The sequence below is a fragment of the Furipterus horrens genome, unplaced genomic scaffold, assembly GCF_987537825.1.
Source record: "Furipterus horrens unplaced genomic scaffold, mFurHor1.1.pri manual_scaffold_8, whole genome shotgun sequence".
Lineage (NCBI taxonomy): Eukaryota > Metazoa > Chordata > Mammalia > Chiroptera > Furipteridae > Furipterus > Furipterus horrens.
Window position 1 is genome coordinate 71,157,370 of NW_028327178.1, and position 19,735 is coordinate 71,177,104.

At 38.4% G+C, this 19,735-nt stretch overlaps 1 pseudogene; it reads left to right on the top strand.

Moving 5' to 3' along the window:
- Window positions 1–17,906: 17,906 nt before the first annotated feature.
- LOC150003124 (serine-threonine kinase receptor-associated protein pseudogene) lies at window positions 17,907–19,328 on the top strand (annotated as a pseudogene).
- Window positions 19,329–19,735: the final 407 nt, after the last annotated feature.

Genomic DNA, 19,735 nt, shown 5'->3' on the forward strand with positions numbered 1-19,735 from the left:
AGAAGCTACACCATCGTCTCTCGAGACGGACGGCTGCCTTCCTTCCTGTTTCAAATTTGCCCCCATTGCTCTCCACTGCCTTGCCCAACCTCATCCCCACAGTCAGTCCCCAAGCTGTTGTTCATGTCCATGAGTAATTTTTACCTGTTCCTTGGCTAGACCCTTACACTTCTGTGCCTCTTCTTACCCTCACCACCACACTCCGGTCACTGTCAGTCTATTTCTTGTTTCCCTGCTACTGATTCTGTTTTGCTCATTTGTTTTGTTCATTAGGTCCCTCCTATAGGTGAGATCATATGGAATTTGTCTTTCACCACCTGGCTTATCTCAGTTAGCATAATACTCTCCAGATCCATATGTGCTGTCATGAAAGGTAGGAGTTCCTTCTTACTTTCTGCTGTGTCGTATTCCATTGCATAAATGTAGCACAGTTTTTGACTCACTCATTCACTGATGGACACCTAAGCTGTTTCCAGCACTTGGCTATTGTAAATAACACTGCTATGAACATAAGGGTGCATAGATTCTTTTGAATTGGTGTTTCAAGATTCTTCAGGTATAATCCGAGCAGTGGAATTGCTGGGTCAGAAGGCAGTTCCATTTTTAGATTTTGAGGAAATTTTGTGCTGTTTTCCATAGTGGCTACACCAGTCTGCATTCCCACCAACAGTGCACTAGGGCTCCCCGTTTCTTCACATCCTTGCCAGCAGTTGTTATCTGTTGATTTGTTAATGATGGCCATTCTGACCAGTGTGAGATGGTATCTCATTGTGGTTTTAATTTGCATCTCTCTGATGGCTAGTGATGTTGAGCATCCTTTCATATGCCTACAGGCCCTCCATATGTCCTCCTTGAAGAAGTGTCTGTTCAGGTTCTATGCCCATTTTTAAATTGGATTGTTTGTCTTCATGGTGTTGAGTCATATAAATTCTTTATATATTTTGAAGATCAAACCCTTGTCTGAGGTATCATGGGCAAATATGTTTTCTCATACAGTGGTTCCCTTTACATTTTGCTGACATGTCCTTTAGCTAATCAGAAACTTTTTAGTTTCTAGTCTCATTTGTTTATTCTTTCCCTTGCCCTAGGAAATATATCAGTGAAAATATTGGTTCATGGGATACCTGAAATTTTCCTGCCTATGTTTTCCTCTAGGACTTTTATGCTGTCATGGCTTACATTTAAGTCTTTATCTATTTTGAGTTGATTCTGGTGTATGGTATAAGTGAGTGGTCCAGTTTTATTTTTTTGCATGAACCTTTGCAGATCTCTCAACACCATTTATTGAAGAGGCTGTTTTTTACTCGATTTTATGCTCTTGACCCCTTTGTCAAATATTAATTGACCATAGAGACCTGAGTTTATTTCTGAGCTCTCTATTCTGTTCCATTGATCTATGTATTTGCTCTTATGCCAGTACCAGACTGTTTTGATTACAGTGGACTTGTAATATATTTGATATGCGTTATTGTGATGCCTCTTACTTTGCTCTCTTTCTCAGGATTCCTGAGACTGCTCAGTGTCATTTTTAGTTCCATATAAATTTTTGAAATATTTGTTTTAAGTCTGTGAAATCTGTCACTGATATTTAAATAGAGATTGCATTGAACCTATAAATTGCTTTGGGTAGTATGGACATATTAATGTTAATTCTTCCAGTTCATTAACATGGTATATGCTTTTATTTATTTGCATCTTCCTCGATTTCTTTCTTTAGTGCTTTGTAGTCTTCCGAGTACAGGTCTTTTACTTCCTTGGTTAAGTTTATTCCCAGGTGCTTTATTTTTCTTGTTGCTTTAGTAAATGGGATCCCCACCCACCCCCAGTTTCTATTAGATATTTCATTGTTGGTGTGCAAAAATGCTTTTGATTTCTAAATATTAACTTTGTATCCAGCTATTTTGCCATATTTACTTATTAGGTCAAGTAATTTTTTGGTGGAGTCTACAGAGTTTTCTATGTACACTATAATGTCATCTGCAAATAATGAGAGTTTTACTTCCTCCTTTCCATACGGATGCCTTTTATTTCTTTTTCTTGTCTGATTCCTGGGGCTAAATTCCAATACTATGTTGAATAAACGTGGTAAAAGCAAGCACTTTTTCTTGATCTTAGGGGCAAAGCTTTCAATTTTTGCCCATTGAGTATGATGTTGGCTGTAAGTTTCTCATATATGATCTTTATTATGTTCAGGTATGCATCCCCTACTTCCACTTTGTTGAGAGTTTTTATAATAAATGAGTGCTGTACTTTACCAAATGCTTTTTCAGCATCTATTGATATGATCGTGTGATTTTTGTCTTTCATTTTGTTTATGGGGTCTATTACATTTATTGATTTGTGAATATTAAACCTTCCCTGCATCCCTGGAATGAATCTCACTTGATTGTGGTGTATGATATTTTTTAATGTATTGTTGGATCCAGTTGGCCAATATGATGTTGATGATTTTAGGATCTATGTTCATCGGTGATATTGACCTGTATTTTTCTTTCTTTGTTGTATCTTTACCTGATTTTGGAATTAGGATTAAACTAGCCTCATAGAAAGGGTTTGGTAGTCTTCCCTCTTCCAGAATTTTTGGAATAGTGTGAGAAGGATAAGAGTTAGTTCTTCTCTAAATGTTTGGTAAAAGTCACCTGTGAAACTGTCTGGTCCAGGGCTTTTGTTGGCTAGGAGTTTTGGGTAACTGCTTCATTTTCACTCATTGTTACTGGTTTATTCAGGCTTTTTGCTTCTTCTTACTTCAGTTTTGGAAGGTTATATGTTTTCATAAATTCATCCATTTCACCCAGGTTTTCAAATTTCTTGTCATATTGTTGTTCATAGTAATTTCTTACAACCCTTTCTATTTCTGTGCTATCAATAGTTACTTCTCCTCTTTCATTTCTCATTTTATTTACTTGGGTCCTCTGTTTTTTCTGGTTAAAGACTTGTCAATTTCATTTATCTTTTCAAAGAACCAGCTCCTGGATTTATTGATCTTTTGAACTCATTTTAGTCTCTATGTCATTTAATTCTGCTCTGATCTTCATTATTTCTTTCCTTGTACTTACTCTGGGCTTTGTTTGTTGTTGTTCTTTTAGTTCTTTTATATGTAGGGTTAGGTTGTTTATTTAAGGTTTTTCTATAATTTTTAAGTAGGCCTGTATTGCTATGTACTCCCCTTTGTTGTGTCCATAGGTTATGGGCTGTGTTGTACTCATTTTAATTTATTTCCAGAAAATTTTTGTTTTCTTCCTTGATCTAGTTATTATCAATTGATTATTTAATAGCATGTTATTCAGTCTCTATGAATTTGAATGTTTAAGTTGGTTTCTAATTTCAAGCCATTGTGATCCAAGAATATACTTGGTATGATTTCAATTTTCTTCAATTTGTTGAGGCTTTTTCTTGTGCCCTACCATGTGGTCTGTCCTTGCAAATGTTCCATTTGCTTTTGAAAAGAATGTATATTTTGCTTCTTTGGGGTGAAACATTCTGCATATATCAATGAATTCCATTAGATCTAGAGTGTTGTTTAATGCCACAATATCCTTGTTGTTTCTTTGCTTGGAAGATCCACCCATTGTTTACAATGGGATGTTAAAGTCTCCTACTGAAAGTGTGTTGCTGTCAATATCTTTCTTGAAGTCCTCCAAGATTTTTCTTATATATTTGGGTGCTCCTATGTTAGGTACATACATGTTTACCAAGGTTATATTTTCTTGATGGATTATTCCTTTAAGTATTATATAGTGTTTCTTTGGTCTCTTTTTATGGCCTTTGTTTCTTAAAACATTTTGTCTGATATAGGTACTGGTACACTAACATTTTTTTTTCTGTGATTTTTTTGTTTGTTTTTGCTTGGAATATTTTTTCAATCTTTCTTTGTAGATCTTTTGTTCTAAAGTGAGTTTCTTCTAGACAGTATATATGCGTGTCATGTTTTCTTATCCATTTAGCTACCCTATGTCTTTTTAATGGAGCATTTAATCCATTTACAATTAGGTCGTTATTTATAAGTACTTATTCATTGCCATTTGTTCCCTTTGTACCCCCCCCTCTCTCTCTCCATCTTCTTAAAGCAGTCTCTAGCATCTCTTGCAATGCTGGTTTGGTGGAGATGTGTTTTTTTGGCCTTCTTTTGTTGGGAAACTCCTTATTTCACCTTCCATCTTAAATGATAAGCTTGCTGGGTAGAGTAGTCTTGGTTGCATGCATTTGCTTTTCATTACTTGGAATATTTCTTGCCATTCTCTTCTGGCCTGTAATGTTTGTGTTGCAAAATCAGCTGAAGCTCCCTTGCATGTTACTAGCTATTTCTCCCTTGCTGCCTTTAACATTGTCTCTTTGTCTTTTAATTTTGCCATTTTAATTATGATGTGTCTTTGAATGTGCCTCTTTGGGTCCATCTTGATTGGGAACCTCTGTGCTTCCTGGACTTGCGTGACTTTTTCCTTCACAAAGTTAAGGAAATTTCCTGTCATTACTTTTCAAACAGATTTTCTATCCCTTGCTCCTCTTCTACTCCTTCTGGTATCTCTATGATATTGATATTATTTTGTTTATGTTGTCCTGAACTCCCTTAAACTTCTTTTTTTTTTTTTTTTAAGTATATTTTATTGATTATATTGTTACAATAGTTCCAATTTTTTTTCCCCTTTGCTCTCCTCCGCCCAGCACCCCCCTTCCCCAACAATCCCCTCTCCAAGTCCATGCCCATGGGTCGTACATACAAGCTCTCCCGCCTCACCCTTTCATATATTCTTCTTCTTCTTTTTTTAAAATTAATTAATTACTTAGTTAAATATTTTAACAATAAAAAATAACAATTCCTCCCTCTCAGACTTAAGACCCTTTACAATCTTATAAAGGACAATGGATGAAGGTCTCGGGCTCCTCTAGCTGCTTCAAGCTGGACATGGTCGTCGTCCTACCTACCCGTGGGTCAAGAAATCCCTAATAAGAGTGGGGATGTGGAGGGGAGGGTGGCCTTCCCACACGGGGAAGGATCGTGCAGACTCCAGGTTGGTTGGCTGTCTCTGGACAACGGCATGCTTGGTTTGACAGGTTGGCATCCTTGTTGTATTCTGGGGGCAACAGGGTTAAAGGACATCATTTAATCCGTAACCACTAGATGACAAAAGACAGGTATTAATTTTTCAATGTCCCACATTAGGGAAAAGAAGGGCTTCTTTGGAGGAAGGTGTGCCAGGTACATCTCACCTGTCCAAAACCCTTTTGCCCATTATACTTATTTTGGACTGAGGGAAATATTTTAGGTTTCCCCCATCTCAGGCCTCTGGGCTTTTTCTGTCCAAGCCATTAGGATAGAAAAGAGAAACCAGTTTTAAAGTGAAGCCCACAGACCACCCCGTTCTTCACCAACCCAGCCACTTAGTTCAGCCAAACCATTGAGTCTCAGGAGGCAGCAATGCAGACAGGATTAAGTGAGGCCTATGCATACAGATAATCACTCAGGTAATGAGATTGTAGGCTTATGCCCTTTGAAAACAGAAAACACATGTTAATTTATGTAACATAACCCACATACAAGTCTCTAAATCTGTAGGACTGTCTTATCGGAAGGAAAATCCTTGTCCTTCTAATATTCACTGAACTTGCATTTCTATTCTTTATATTTTTATTCCCCCCCCACTAAAAAATTTTCTGTTTGTTTGTTTTTCCACTACAGTTGTCTCACTTTTTTTCCCCCTCTTGCTTCCCTGCACCCTGCCCCCCCCCACAGTCAGTCCCCACCCAGTTGTCCATGTCCGTGGGTCATTCATACATGTTCTTTGACTAGACCCTTCCCCTTCTTACCCCTTCTCTCCCTCCCATCTCCCCCTTTGTTACTGTTAGTTTATTCCTTGTTTACATACCTCTGGTTCAATTTTGCTCATTTGTTTGTGTTGTTCATTAGTTTCCTGTAACAGGTGACAGCATAAGGTAATTTTCTTTTGTTGCCTGGCTTATTTCGCTAAGCATAATTCTCTCTAGTTCCAATCATGTTGTTGCAAATGGTAGAAGTTCCTTCTTTCTTTCAGTACTTATTCATTGTCATTTTCCCCCTTTGTACTCGTGTTCCTCTCTGTCTCTCTGTTTCTTCATCTTCTTAAAGCAGACCCTTTAGCATCTCTTGCAATGCTGGTTTGGTGGAGATGTATTCTTTTAGCCTTCTTTTGTCTTGGAAACTCCTTATTTCACCTTCCATTTTGAATGAAAGCCTTGCTGGGTAGAGTATTCTTGGTTGTAGGCCTTTGTTTTTCATTGCTTGGAATATTTTTTGCCATTCCCTTCTGGCTTGTAGTGTTTCTGCTGAGAAATCTGATGATAGCCTTATTGGAGCTCCCTTGTATGTTATTAGTTGTTTCTCTCTTGCTGCTTTTAGGATTCTCTCTTTGTCTTTGAATGTTGGCATTTTAATTATGATGTGTCTTGAAGTGGGCCTGTTGGGGTTCATCTTCATTGGGACCCTCTGTGCTTCCTGGACTTGCGTGACTCTTTCTCTCGTCATGTTAGGAAAGTTTTCTGTCATTAGTTTTTCAAAGAGGTTTTCTATCCCTTGCTCTTCTTCTTCTCCTTCTGGAATTCCTATGATACGGATATTATTACGTTTCATGTTGTCCTGCAGCTGTCTTAGAACCTCTTCAGTCTTGTTCAGTCTTTTTTCATTTTGTTGCATTGTCTGGGAGTTTTTGTGTAGGTTGTCCTCCAGCTCGCTGATCCGATCTTCTGCTTCCTCTAGCCTGCTTTTAATTCCTTCTACTGTGTTCTTCAATTCAGAGATCGTATTTTTCATTTCCTCCTGGCTCTTATTGATAGCTTCTATGTCCTTTTTCATGCTCACGTAATTTTCTGTGAGTTCCTTGTAGTTTTTCTGGAGTTCTTTGAAGTTTCCGCTGAGCTCATTCAGCTTCTCCATAATCCATGTTTTGAATTCCATATCTGATAGTTCGCTCCCCTCTATTTCATTTAGCACTCTTTCTGGGGATTCTACCTTTCCTTTTGATGGGAGGTTGTTTCTCTGTCTCCCCATTTTTTTGACTCCTATTGTTTGTTGGTGCTTCTTGGAATGATCTGCACTTCCTGGATCTGCCTCTGGTGGCGTCAGATCATGTACCAGTCTGGCCCTAGGCAGCCTGTTGGAGACTTCCAGGGATCTACTGCTGTTGTCTGTCTTCTTTGATTGTTAATCTATTCAATCTGTGATTAGCTGTCAGGCTTAAGGACTGTGGGTGTGGCAGCTTAATTCCTGTAGGCAGGGCTTTTGCTTCCCCTCAGGCTGACGCCACTTGGAGGGGAATGGTCTACCCGCAGTACTGGGGATGAGTCAGCACTGGGACCCAGTCAGCTGCTCCTCCAGTTCTCCCCTCAAAGCCACCGTGCCAAATTCTCCCCAAGTGTCTCCAGTCCTCTCTGCCTTCCCTCTGCTTGAGCCCAGGGTAAGTGGTGGCCAAAATATTTTCGTATGTGATCCACTTAAGAGCTCTTTTTCTCCTGCTGTTTCTCTCCGGCTAGCAAGAAAGCCTGTGGCTTTTCGCTTTTCACAGCTGATACTATTTTACTTTCCACTCTGTCGCTGTAGGCTGGGAAGCCCAGCTGGGGGTTTAGACCCTGCCCTTCTCAGGGGGAATCCCCGGCTGCTGAGCTGTTTCTCAGCCCCTTCAGCTGCCACCCGTGGGAGCCCAGCCAGCCCTTCCACGTCTCCGCACTCCCTACCGGTCACGTTGTGATGTAGCGGCCTTTTCTGTCTCTCCGTGGTTATAAGACTTCTCTCCAGCTGGTGTTCGGTTCGTTATTCCAGATGATTTCTCCAAAATTACATTGTAAATCCAGACTAGTTCTAGGAGGAAGTTAGTGTAGCTTCCACTTACTCCTCCGCCATCTTGTTTCTCTCCCTTAAACTTCTTTATTCTTTTCCAGTCTTTTTTCATGTTGTTGCTCGGTCTGGGAATTTTTTTCTACCTTGTCCTTCAGCTAGATAATCCCATTGACTGCTTCATCTAGTTGCTTTTACTTCCTTCTACTGTGTTTTTCACTTCAGAACCTGTATTCTTCATTTCCTTTTGGTTCTTATTGATCATTTCTATGTACTTTTTCATGCTGATATAGGTGTACTACATTCCTTGTAGCTTTACTTGGTTCTTTGTAGTTCTCACTGAGCTCATTGAGCATCATTATAGCCATTATTTTGAACTTAATGCCTGAAAGGTTGCTTGCCTCTATTTAATTTAGTACTCATTCTGGGGATTCCTCCTTTCCTTTTGATTGGGGGGTGTTTCATTTTATCTCCATTTTAGGTGTCCCTTCTTGTTTTTTTTCTGCTTTTTAGATTGATTTTCTTTGACTCCTTATCTTCAAGATGTGACCTTCTGTGTAGGAAACTTGTGAGATTCAGTAGTGCAATCTCCTTGATCTCCAAAACTTGATGCTCTTGTGATGCCCTTTATGCCATTTATGTGGGCTGTCTCTTTGTAATTGGGTTTTGGTTGTTGTTGAGTCCTTTTTGGTGGGTCCTTTCCTCCATCTTGCTGAGAGTAATTCTGCCCCCCACATCTTGTATGCTGTTGTACATGTGCAACAGACCAAAGAGCCCAGGGGAAAGAGAGAGCAAGAGTGAGAGAGATCATAAAGGAGGAAGAATATAAGAAAAAAATAGAAATCAAATTGGAGAAAAGCATTCATCACAGCACTATCAACAACCAATGAGCAAACAAAGATTAATATGTGTGGGATGGGAATAAGAGGGAAGAAAGAAAGAAAGAAAGAAAGAAAGAAAATCTTAAGAGATGTCTAGAGGAAAGGGAAGTGATCTTAGATGATAGAGTGGGAAGGAATACTAAGAGTGAGGAATGGAAACCAGGCTACGAAAATATCAAATTTGAAATGAAAAAATAAAGGGCAGAAGGAAAGCAAAATAAAGTAGGAGAAGAGAATAGTAAAATTTAAGATTTAAAATACAAAAAATAGTAAGATCTAGGAATAAAATTGAAGAAATGCAACAACAACTGCCATATCCACAACCAAAGAGCAACGATTGACAAAGGTGGGGAGAGAATAACGGTATTTTATAAACAGGGGAAAAATGTGAGATGACAGATGTCAAGAAAATTTGTTTTAAGAGACCAGAGAGGGGAGCAATAATAAGAGTGTTTGGAAACAAATCATTACAAAAAAATGAAATAGAATTTAACATGAAAATAACTAGAGAAAATAAGAAAGTAAAATGTAGTAAGAGAAGAGAGGAGCCAAATTTGAGATTTAAAATAAGCTATAATATAAAAACTAGTGACCTAATAGGCACAAACTTGAAGGACAAGAAATGAAGCAATGCAGGAGAGAAAATTTAAAAAATCATAAAGAAGACCAGGGTGGAATTTGTGTCATTATTATCTAGTGTTTACCACATTTTTCCCCTTCTGGATCTTACCCTGGTGATGTCAGACATTGTCCCAATCTGGGCTTAGGCAGCCTGTTCAAATCTACTTGTGATCCACAGCCTGTTGCTGTCTCCTTCAGTTGCTAATCGATCAATCAATCTATAATCAGTAGTCAGGCTTAAGATCCACAGGGTGGGGCAGAGTAATTCATGCAGTTGGGGCTATTGCTTCCCCTAAGGCTGATGTCACTTGGAAGGGAGTGGTCTGCCTGAGCAAGATGGCTCCTGCAGTATGGGGGATGACTCAGCATGAGGATTCTGTTGGCTGCTCCATCAGTTCTCTTCCTGATGCCACTGTCCTCAAACTCTCATGAGGTCTCTCTAGACTTCTCCCCCACCCCCTTACCAGAGCCCAGGATAAGTGACTGCAAACAAAATTTTATGCCTTGGCCCTTTAAGAGGCTCTCTGAGTCCCTACCCATCTTTCACTGTCAGGCAGAAACCCTGCTGCTTTTCACAGCTGGATGTTATCTGGGTTCCTTTTCAGCTCTAATACTGTAGACTGAATATCCCTGCTTAAAGTCTAGACACCACACATCTCAGGAGGAACTCCTCTCCCCCTACCAGCTGCTGAAAATTCCATTTGGCACTTCAGCTGCCATCTGTGGGAGCACATTGTACCATTCACAATGTGGTGAAGCCATTTCTTCTGTCTATCCATGGTTATAAGGCTTCTCTGCATCTATTATTCAGTTGTTTATTCTGGATGGTTTCTCCACAATGTAGTTGTAATTTCAGATTGTTCCTGAGAGGAGATTAGTGTAGCTATCACTTATTCCTCTGCCATCTTGGGTCACCCTAACTGTTGTTTTTACAATTATTTTTATTGACCTGTACAAACTTTGCAGAAATATGAAGAGAGCCTCTTACTCTGACTGTAGCTTCCACTCTCTGAGTTGGAGAGTGGAAGAGCTAAACTGTACCAATTTAATCAGCAAGGGACCAATAGTACTGACCAGAAAGCCTATTCTGGGATGAAAAAGCCAACTTTCCAACAACCAACAAGTATCTATTAAGCATTGTTTCAGATACTGATGGTTTGTCAACTATGATATGCAGATTTCTAAGATGGACCTGTTTCCCACTCCATCGTATGCATACTTTGTATAATCCCCTCTCTTTCAGTATTAACATGATAGGTTATCCCAATCTCTCTTTTGTTTAATCCTCACCCAAGGATACGTATTTTGATATTAGAGAGAGAGGAAGGGAGGAGAGACATCAGTGTGAGAGAGAAACATCAATCAGTTTTCTCCCATATACATCACAATTGGGGATCAACAGAGTCTAGGAATGTGTCCTGACCAGGACCAAAACTGCAGATTTTTGGTGCATGGAAAAATGCTCCAACCAACTGAGCCACTGGCCAGGACTATATTAATCTTTTAATTAGGTTAGGTTATATAAGATTCTATCATGGTATACTGAAGAGAGATTAGAAGTCAGAAAGACATGTTCCTACTGCTCTGGAAGAAAGTTATTCATGTTGTGAGTTACTTCTGGCAGTGAGCTACATGGGAAAAAGCTCAAAGTGGCTTCTGGTTGCTAAGAGTTGTCCCTAGATGTTAGAGACTTCAGTCCTACAAACACAAAGGACATAATTCCACCAATAACCAGTTTCTTGGAAGAGAACTTAGATGAGATTGCAGCCAAAGCCAACACCTTTATTTCATCTTGGCAAGATCCTAAGCAGAAAGCCTAGCTATATCTGAACTCCTAACCTACATAAAGTATAATATAATAAATTTGTGTTGTTCTAAGCTGCTAAATTGGTGGTAATTTGTTACACAGCAGTAAAAAATAATTACACATGTCAAACCCAGAGATTAATGGTCCACAATGGGTGTAACAGGTCATGGTATAAACTCACAAAGATAGTTTCCTTAGCTCTTTCCAATTCCACATTCTTTATCACATGAGTTCCATTTTTATCCATGGTTTATCTTCATGGTCTAAGATGGTGACTTAATCTCCACCTATTCTGTCAACATTTCAGGCACAGGAAAATCCCTGAAAATGAAAAGATAGAAAGCCCAAAAATTCATTTCCTGGCCATCTTTGCCTCACTTTTAAGGAACAAGTATAGAAGTCTTTCCTCACAGTTGCTGCTTATTTCTCAGTAGACAGAACTTACTCACATGGTCATGCTTAGTTGGAAGGAGGCTGAGAAAATTAGTTGAGCACAATCATTACAATTAAAATCAAATTTCCATTTATAAAAAAAAAAACTCCCAGTAAATTAGGAATATAGAGAAACTACCTCAACTTGATAAATGATATCTGAATAAAACACAGATAGCATCATACTTAATGGTGGGAAACTCAAGCTTTCCACTAAGATAAAGTATACGGCAAAGATATTCTTTCTAACCACTCTCACCGCTTCTTTTCAAGATAGCACTAAAAGTTTTATCTAAGGAAATAAGACAAGAAAAAGGAAAGGTCTATAGATTGAGAAAAAAGAACTATAACTGGCTTTGTTTGAAGATGGCATGATTATGCATGTAGAAATTTTGAAAGAATCAACAACCACAAAAAATAACTCCTGGAATGAATAAACAATTATAGCAAGATTGGAGGATGTGCTGACACAAGGTTAATATACGAAGTCAATTGCCTCCTTATATATCAGCAATTAGTGAATGGAATTTTAAATTAAAAACACAGTATGGGACTGGAGAGAAGATGGCGGAGAAGTGAGGGGAGGCTGCACTTTCTGGCTCCTGAGACTTGTCTGTAGTTTGGACTAATTGAAGACAGAACATCTCAGTGAGCAGCTGGACACTCGAAGGAGTCAAGCCTTGGCACTGATGGATTAGAAAAAACCATCTGGGAATGACCTGTTTGGTGAGGATAGTGGAGGAAAAAGGGACAAGATGGGATTTCTGACTGGGTTGGCTCCCCAAGCTGTGGCTGAAAGTACACAAAGGCTTTTTGGCAACCACAGCTTTCCTCAGAGAGGAATTGGGAAAAGAGCAGATCTCTGCCCACTGGCAGAGCCAGGACTGGGCCAGGTGGCATCTGGCACTGAAAGACAAGAAACAGTGTACTGCTGTGCATGTGAGAATGTGATTTTTCTTTATATTTTACTCTTTTGTACTGCAGAGAGGGGAGGAAAGATCGTGGGTGATAGGACATTCTTGAGGAGCGCAGGTGCAGAAGTGCGCTCACCCACTCCCCAACCCTCTCCTTGGGTAGCATGGTGCACACAAGGAAGTGCCCTCTTTCACTGGCCAGGTGCATGGGGCCGCGCATCCAGGTGCCTCTCGGGCAAACCCCAACAGACATAAGATCAGTGCCCCAACAGGTGCAGGGAGGGCCCATGGGCACGCAGAAGACCGTGCGCAGTTGCCCCTGTTCAGCTCCAGTGTGCGCCAGGCCAGAGCACAGACCACTTGCTCAGGCTCCGCTCCTGCCCACCCAGGTGGGTGCGGGAATGACGGGCAGCTGCGGCGCGGGAACAGTGGGTGGCGGCAACTCACAGATGCTCACTTCCACTGTGCACAAGTGTCTGGGGCCCTGCCCCAAGGACGAGAGACCAACTCCCCAGATGCGGCTCGGCAGGCCTGAGGCTAGCACAAAGGCCACCATGCATGCAAATGTGCGTGAATGCACAAACACCCCTACCGACTCCAACAGGCGCCAAACGAACACTGGCCACCGCAGGTGCACACCACTGCTGCAAAGATTAGGAAACTCTGGCTCGCCTGATTAGACCAGCTGTGGATCCAGAAAAAGAAGATGACACACAAAGGCTGAACTGAGTAAAAACTTTCCTTTTGTATTTTGAATTTTTTTCTTTCTATTGTAGTATTTTTATTTGTATTTTGTTTTGTTTTAATATTTTTAATTTCTTAATTTTAATTTTAATTTTTACTTCTCTTTTCTAAAACTTTTTTAAAACTATCTCTTTAATTTGCTTCAAATCATCTCTCCTTCTCATCTTTCTTCTTTAATTTTTGTTTATTTGCCTAGTTTAGCTTCCCTTTCACAATAAATAAATAGAATATAATTACTATATAAATCTAATACTATACAATTCCACTTTCTTACTATATTCTGCATTCTTCCCTCTTTTTCTTTTATTATTATTGACATACAAAGTAAATATTACCTACTGTCTTGCATAGTCTCAACACTACTTGCTACTATTATTAATCTATCATCCTCTCTCTCAAAAATCATATTTTTCCTCCCTAAAAACAACTCTTATCTATTCTTCCTATAGTATAAAAGCCCTAACCTCTCTACAATTATATTAATACTGGCTCATTTGCTGACTATAGTGGGATAGAAGGTGGGGAATATTTTTGAGGGTGTGTGTTTTCTTCCTGGGCTGTGTGTTTATAGTTTTAACAGCATCTCCACAAAAGAACTCAAGACAAACTGGACATAGTGACTCTCAATCAACTAGCCAAAGGGAAGATCCTGTAAAGAGCATCTGAAATATGACCAGGCAGCATAAACAAATGACATAAAGGGTATCCCAAGAACATCAAACTCAGGAGATCAAAGAGACTGCACCACTGAAGCTGCCAATTTTCATATAAAGAATCTCATATTACAAAGGTGGGAGGTCAAAGCAGACAAATCCAAAAAACAAAAACAAACAAGAAGAATCTAACATGGTAAGATAGAGAAACAATCTCTCAATGAAAAGAAAAGAGGAAACCCCAGAAAGAGAAGTTGATGGAATAGACATAGCCCAAATGTCACACATGGAATTCAAAACAATGGTGGTGAGGAAGATCAATATACTCAACAACCTCAAAAACAACTATGACAACCTCCAAGGAAGTTACAAACAGCCCCAGGAAAATTACAGGGAACTTATGGAAAAATACAGCAGCATAAAAAAGGACATAGAAACTATTATTAACAAGAACCAGGAAAAAATGAAGAATACAATCTCTGAACTGAAAAACACAGTAGAATCAATCAAAAGCAGGCAAAACGAAGCAGAGGTTTGAATCAGTGAGATAGAGGACAAAGTAGAAAAGAATTCCCAGACAATACAACAGAATGAAAAAAGATTGAAAAATATGAACAAGATGTAAGGGAATTACAGGATACCATGAGAAAAACAATATCAGGATCATTGGAATAAAAGAGGGAGAAGAGGAGCAAGGAATAGAAAAGCTGATAGAAGAAGTAATGACAGAAAATTTTCTGAACCTAATGAGAGAAAAAGTTATGCAAGTTCAAGAAGCACAGAGAGTCCCAATGAAGAGGAACCAAAGGAAAAAAACCCACTCTGAGGCGCATCATAATTAAAATGGCAAAATTCCAAGACAAAGAGAGAACTCTAAAAGCAGCAAGAGAAAAACAGCAAATAACATACAAGGGAGCTCCAATAAGGCTATCAACCTATTTCTCAACGAAACACTACAAGTCAGAAGGAAATGATCAAAAATATTTCAAGCAATGAAAAACAAAGGCCTACAACGAAGAATACTCTACCCAGCGATGCTCTCATTCAAAATGAAAAGTGAAATAAGAAGTTTCCCAGACAAAGGAAGACTAAAAGAATACATCTCCAACAAACCAGCATTGCAAGAGATGCTAAAGGGAATGTCCTAAGAAAAAGAAGAAAAAAAAGAGGAGAGAAACACAGGTACAAAGGGAAATGAATAAACATGTCAATAATAACCTTAAATGTAAATGGATTAAATGCTCCAATTATAAGGCATAAGGTAACGGAATGGATAAGAAAACAGGACTCACATATTTGCTTTCTACAAGAAACACACCTCAAAACAAAAGATTTACACAGACTGAAAGTAAAGGGATATAAAAAACTTATTCCAAGCAAACGGACATGAAAAAAAATCTGGGGTAGCAGTACTCGTATCAGACAAAACGGATTTCAAAGCAAAGACCATAAAAAGAGATAATAAGGACATTTCATAATACTTAAGGGAACAATCCATCAAGGAAATATAACACTAATAAACATATATGCACCCAACATAGGAGCACCCAAATACATAAAGAAAATACTAGAAGACCACAAGAAGAATATCAACAGCAACACACTTATAGTAGGGGATTTTAACACTCCATTATCAACAATAGACAGATCTTTGAAGCAAAGAAACACCAAGGATAAACAGGTATTGAACAACACACTTAACCACACTTAACCACACGAACTTAACTGATATATATATATAGAACTTTTCACCCCAAAGAAGCAAAATATATATTCTTTTTAAATGTACATGGGACACTTTTAAAGATAGACCACATGGCAGGACACAAAACAACCCTCAACAAATTCAATAAAATTGAAATCATATCAAGCATCTTTTCAGATCACAATGTCTTGAAACTAAAAATAAACCCTAGAGAAAAAGTCAAAGACATACAAACTCATGGAAAATGAATAACATGTTATTGAATAATGAATGGATTAACAATGACATCAAATAACAAATCAAAAAATTTCTGGAAACTAATAATAATGAACACACAACAGCCCAAAACCTATGGGACATAGCAAACACAGTCCTAAGAGGGAAGTTCATAGCAATACAGGCATATCTGAAAAGGATAGAAGAATCTCAAGTAAAAAATATAACCCTAAAGCTACAAGAACTGGAACAACAACAAAAACAAAACCTAGGGCAAGAAGAAGGAAGGAAATCATCAATATCAGGGCAGAATTAAATGACATAGAGACCAAACAAACAATTCAAAAGATCAATGAAACTACGAGCTGGTTCTTAGAAAAGTAAATAAAATCGACAAGTCTTTAGTCAGGCTCATCAAGAAAAAAAGAGAGAAGACCCAAATAAACAAAATCAGAAACGGAAAAGGATAAATCATGACTGATACCACAGAAATACAAAGGATTGTAAGAAATTACTATAAACTACTGTATGGCAAGAAATTTGACAACCTAGAAGAAATGGACAAATTTCTAGAAACATATAACCTTCCAAAACTGAATCAAGAAGAAGTAGAAGGTCTCAACAGACCAATAATAACAAAGAAGGAAATTGAAACAGTATTCAAAATCTCCTGTCAAACAAAAGCCCTGGACCAGGTGGATTCACAGGACAATTTTATAAAACATTTAGGGAAGAACTAACTCCTACCCTCCTCAAACTATTCCAAAAAGTCTAAGAAGAGGAAAAATTCGCAAACTCTTTCTATGAAGCCAGTATTACCCTAATTCCAAAACCAGGTCAAGACACAACAGAAGAAGAAAACTACAGGCTAATATTACTGATGAACATAGATGCTAAAATCCTCAACAAAATATTAGCATACAAAATCTAGCAACAAATCAAAAATATTATACACCACGATCGAGTGGGATTAATCCCAGGGATGCAAGGATGTTTTAATATTCGCAAATCAATAAATATAATACATCACCTAAACAGAATGAAAGACAAAAATCACACAATCATATCAATAGATGCAGAAAAAGCATTTGATAAAGTACAACACCCATTTATGATGAAAACACTCAGCAAAATGGGAATAGAGGGAGCATACTTTAACATAATTAAGACTATATATGAGAAACCTGAAGCCAACATTATACTCAGTGGACAAACACTGAAACCATTCCCCCTGAAATCAGGAACCTGACAAAGATGTCCACTCTCTCCACTCCTATTCAACATAGTCTTGGAAGTCCTAGCCACAGCAATCAGACAAGAAAAAAAAAAAAGGCATCCAAGTTGGGAAAGAAGAAGTAAAACTATCATTTTATGCAAATGACATGATAGTATACATAGAAAACCCTATAAACTCCACTAAAAGACTACTCGATATAATAAGTGAATTTGGCAAAATAGCAGAGTATAAAATAAATATACAAAAATCTAAGGCATTTCTGTACACCAACAATAAAATCTCAGAGACAGAGACAAAAGAGAAAATACCATTTACTATAGCAACAAGAAAAATAAAGTACCTAGGAATAAACTTAACCAAAGAGATAAAAGATCTGTACTCTGAATATTATGTAACATTGAAGAAAGAAATTAAGGAAGATACAAATAAATGGAAGCAAATAACATGTTCTTGGATGGGAAGAATCAACATCATCAAAATGGCCATACTGGCCACTGCCACCACTGCCACCACTGCAGCTGCCACCACACCATGTTCCCTTCGCCCCGGCTCCACCCCTCTTACCTGTCTGGATGAGTATCTCTTCTTTATATCTTTGTTTGCTGGACTTCCACGCAGTTTGATTTTCTGGAACTTCTGGTTGTTTCTAGTTTTGAGGTAGTTGTATTCCTTCTTAGTTGCGGACAGAGATGCAGCGTGTCTGTCTATACATCCATCTTGGCCGGAAGTCAACTTGTGCACTTTTAAGTCAACAAATGATATTTTAAAAACTACATGTCAAGCAGTAAGAAAGAGAATTGACTCAAAAGAAAGTAAAAAAAAGTGAAGAAAGCACACAGAATGCAGTAGAAAAGAATAAGTCAAAGGGAAGAAAACAAATGAAAACAGATGGTAAACCTATGCTACGCCAGGGGGATACAGGAGACTGGATTGGAACTTTTTTGGGTCATAAAGGTGCTTTTTGGGGTGCAACACTGAATAAAGATGCCACCAAAGTGGCTACAGCAGCTGCAGATTTCACAGCGAAAGTGTGGGATGCTGTCTCAGGAGATGAATTGATGACCCTGGCTCATAAACACATTGTCAAGTCTGTGGATTTTACAGAGGATAGTAATTACTTGTTAATTGGGGGACAGGATAAACTGTTACGCATATATGACTTGAACAAACCAGAAGCAGACCCTAAGGAAATCAGTGGCCATACTTCTGGTATTAAAAAGGCTCTATGGTGCAGTGAGGATAAGCAGATTCTTTCAGCTGATGATAAAACTGTTCGTCTTTGGGATCACGCTACAATGACAGAAGTGAAATCTCTAAGTTTTAATATGTCTGTTAGCAGTATGGAATATATTCCTGAGGGAGAGATTTTGGTAATAACTTCTGGGCAATCTATTGCTTTTCATAGTGCAGTAAGTTTGGACCCAATTAAATCCTTTGAAGCTCCTGGAACCATCAATTCTGCATCTCTTCATCGTGAGAAAGAATTTCTTGTTGTTGATAGTGAAGATTTTAAACTTTATAAGTATGATTATAATAGTGGGGAAGAATTAGAATCCTACAAAGGACACTTTGGTCCTATTCACTGTGTGAGATTTAGTCCTGATGGAGAACTCTATGCCAGTGGTTCTGACGACAGAACTTTGAGACTGTGGCAAACTGTAGTAGGAAAAACATATGGCCTTTGGAAATGTGTGCTTCCTGAAGGAGATAGTGGTGAGCTGGCAAAGCCAAAGATCAGTTTTCCAGAGACAATGAAAGAGGAGCTAGAAGAAATTGTTTCAGAGAATTCAGGTTCCATCTATAGCTCAACTCCTGAAGTGAAGGCTTGAGTCTCATGCCTATGCCACAAATAGTATACAACCTATGGACTAAAACCAGCAAGCAGAGAAAAGCATCAGTTTTCTAGAGTTGGTCTGTGCTTAAGACAAACATGGAGCAGTAAATAACGAGGAATACGGATTAGCTCCTGTGTTGGAACTAACTTGATGCTACCTGTAAGTGAAAATGCAAGAGTATCCGATGAAGACAGGTGGAGTTTTGCTCTTGTGGTATGATGGCCCATTGTCTTTAATGAATATGTGCAAGCCAAGATTCAATTTCTCTTATTACAGTTAGGTTCTTGTAGCTGTTTATGTTATTATGGAGAAGAAAAATATATTGGCCTATTTTTCTGACTTTTCCCTTAAAGCAGAAACCATTTTGTTTTGCTTTCATTGTAAAAAGGAGGGATTACATGATAAAGTATCTAGTTTGATCTCTCGTTCATTGTACACTGCCTCTGAACATCTAATTTGTTTTTGTTGTCTAAATAAAATGCCTCTAAAAAAAAAATGGCCATACTACCCAAAGCAATTTACAGATTCAATGCAATCCCTATTAAAATACCAATGACATATTTCACAGAACTAGAAAAAATACTCCAAAAATTCATATGGAACCAAAAAAGGCCCCGAATAGCAAAAGCAATCTTGAGACAGAAGAACACAGCAGGAGGAATCACAATACAAGACATCAAACAATACTACAAAGTCACTGTGATCAAAACAGTATGGTATTGGCATGAGAAAAGACATGTAGATCAATGGAACAGAATAGAGTTCAGAAATAAATCCAGGACTATTCAGTCAATTAATATTTGATAAAGGAGGAAGGAACATAAAATGAACCGAGAAGAGCCTCTTTAACAAGTGATGCTGGGAGAACTGGACAGGGACGTGCAAA